Below are 3,248 nucleotides of genomic sequence, written 5' to 3'. Positions count from 1 at the left end.
GAGAACAGCTCTAGTGTTGCTCAGCTGCTGGAGGCTGCTTGTCCTCTTGCACAGCAGCAGAAGAGCTTGGAGACATTCCCTGAGGAGCAAGGAACAATTTTTTTGCATTGTGGCACAGACCCATCACCTCTTCATGGGTATGGTGAGAGAGCAGACACAGATTTGGCTTTAGGTGAAGAGTGGGAAAATCGGGATCCTGACAAAGAAGTGCACCTTGGTTCTTTTGAGATGCTCACAGGTACTCCTGCCCACCTCGATACCCAGAGCTCTGCTGCCCACTCTCCAGGGTGTTCCTGCCTCCTGCCCTGGTCCCTTTCTCCCCACACTGCCTCAAGCCCCTGGTCTCCAACAGCTCCTGCCCTCCTCCTCAGATCTCTCTGTATATACGTTTTTAATATTGGAGATACCTATATATATAATGCTTTTATTTCTCATCTATTTCCCCTTATGGGAGGAAAATCTTCCCAGTTCCCCAAAACCTGCCCCTTCCCCCAGGAAGCACCAGCTGTCAGGCTTCTCCTTGCAATCACAGCAGGCTTGTTTTTTTCTGACTCCATTAACAGCTCCTTGGTATTCCCCACAGCAATGGAACAGCCATATCAATAAGCACAGGTAGCTCTGTATTGTACAGCTCCTGGACCTCCCCCTGGGCTGCCTGCTTCAGACACAGCAGCCCTTGTTTGGGAGGAAATTCTGATTCATTCCCCATTAGCATTTTCATAGTATGGTGCATGGTCAAAGAGCCATGCAAGTGGCTAAAGAGGTTAACAGGAACCTTGGGTTAATTCCTAATATTGTTCATTACTCAGCACAATACTCACATTAATTCAGCTGGCTGCATCTCACCACGTTGGGCAACACATGCTGAAATCAGCAGGGAGCACAGAAAACAAGTGTGGGAGGTGGGTATTAAGTATTTTGCTGGCCCACAAAGGTAGAATCTGAGCACCTTAAATGCATTTATTTTCCTGTTGCCTTTGGGGACAGTGTGTGGAACTGAAGCATCCAGGAGGCTGTGCCCCACATCCCTGCAGGGCTGGGAGGGATGGGGCTGGGAGTCCCCTGAGGAGCATTTGAGTCATATCTGTCAAAACTCAGCCCCTACCTGCAGCCACCTCTTTCTCTTGGACCTATTCAGACTGTTCAAAGCACGAAGACCTGATTTTTTTTCTTTTCACCCCCCTTTGATACCTGCTGATTCAAGGGCAGTTCTGAACTGTGTCTGCCAGGGGAGTCCCCACAATATTTTTCTTTCTGCCTGGAGCAGCTCACATGGATCTGTTTGGGGCCACCTCCCTTCAAGGATGTTTTTGCCCCACACTTTGGGAGGGAGCTCGGCTGGATGTCCAAGCCCAACTGCAAGCCCAGAGAGACATTAGGAGATAGTGCTGAGCAGCCACTGCCCCTGCACTCCTGCTTGCTCTGTAGAAATTTCCCTATGCAAAGCAGAGTCCTGAACCCTGCTGCCTGCCTTCCCATCTGTTCCTTTCCTCCCACTCTGGATGCCCAGGTTTGTCTCCTTCCTTCTGTCTCTTTCATCCATCTCACTACTGCCTAAAGAGCCTCTCTAGCCCCTCAGTTCCAAAAACTGTTTAATTTGCAGACATTTAAGCCTTTAAAGAACACAATACCCTTTAGAGAGCCCCCAATACCTCTAGTTTTTCTGGCTGGTTTTACCCTAAACTGATACTGAGGCAGCACATTTTATGTACCTTGCTGAGGTGGACCAGAAATGGGCAAACACTCCCCTATCTCAAACTACAAGTTTTTGCATTGGAATATCAAGGAGTACAACTACTATAAAGTAACTGAACCTGTTGTGAGATAAGTTGTTAGTTGATGTATATTTCAGTTGTAAATCACTGCTGTAATTAGCAGGTACATTTCTTGGGCTGAGCAGAGTGCTCTAACAGGGAGCATTATTAATGGACTGTAAAAGGCAATGGGGAATCTGATTATAATCTTGTTGTTTTGCAAGCTCAGTGGTGGATAAATATATTTGTTCTGGCAGCAAAGCTAACTGGAATAAACACTTCTAGCTCCATCTACCAAGAAGAGGGGGGGTTGCTGTAAATCTCAGCCTTGGGTTGGAAAACCTGATTACCAGGTCATTATTTCTGGCAATTAGGTAGCAGAACAACATCAGAGAAATGGGAGATTTACTTTGAAATATTTAATGAGAAAGGTAGTAATCTAGACTCATTTGCTGCAAATATGTGATGGGATTTTTTTTTGTGGGTCCAGTTCACTGTGCAATGAAAAACTGCATTTCTCAAATCTACTACTAAAAGCCAGACTGCAAGCTTGAACTGGGGCACATATCAGGCTTTTCTTTTCCTAGAATCCCTGGTTTATTCCATGCCCAATCATTAATAACAGGACAGTCCTTTCCACCTTCAGTTTCAGGCAGTTGTAGCTTGCTTTGTAACAACAGCAAATGCAAAAGACTTCGACAGGAGGGGGAAAGTGTTGCCCTGTTTGTGTTGCACAACTAACCTGTGTAACACCTATATGTGTGTTCTCAAGCCCTGAAAATGCTGCTCTTTGAAGTTAGAAGAGGTGAATTTGAGAGATACTGAAGTTTTACATACCAGCATTAAGCCTGCCAACTCTGCTGAGACTTTATTCCACTTCTTAGAGAAGTTTTTCAGGAGATGGTTGGCATGTTGGTGATAGTTAATCTACTTGTTGGTAAAGTGAGGCTGAAAATAATTAAATACAGGCAAAAATGCTGAACCAGATCCCAAGCCCCAGGCTGTCCCAACCCCAAAAAGCTGGTAGGGTAAGTGAAATGTTTTAAAAGGGGGAAAACCATACTAGAATCCATTCAACTTCTCCCATTTTGCTTGTTGTTTTTATTTCTTGTTGTCTCCTTACAATCATTATGCTCAAATATAAAAATTCCTGGCCAAAGTTAGTTTTAAAAGTGATCCCATCTGCATTGATACATGCTAAAAATGTCTAAATTCAGTTTCAGAAAACAAACCAATAAGACTTCCTACTGGTTTCCTTAGCCTTACATACAGTAAAATCCTCCTTCCCAACTTGTGCAAACATACCTCAGTTTGACAGAAGACACACACACCTGAGTGTTGCCTTGCTTAGTTGTCATTAATTTTGAATTACCTTCCCATATGGACCCTTAACAATTGGTTCACACTAAGCTGCACCACTGTGATCCTTTTCAGCTGTACTGGGCATCCTCACAAATCACAGGAACACAGAAATAATAATAAACTGAAAGATGC

The sequence above is a fragment of the Chaetura pelagica genome, unplaced genomic scaffold (assembly GCF_000747805.2).
Source record: "Chaetura pelagica isolate M959 unplaced genomic scaffold, ChaPel_1.0 scaffold453, whole genome shotgun sequence".
Classification (NCBI taxonomy): Eukaryota; Metazoa; Chordata; class Aves; order Apodiformes; family Apodidae; genus Chaetura; species Chaetura pelagica.
The sequence above is the reverse complement of the archived record's forward strand: the minus strand, read 5'-3'. Positions refer to the sequence as shown.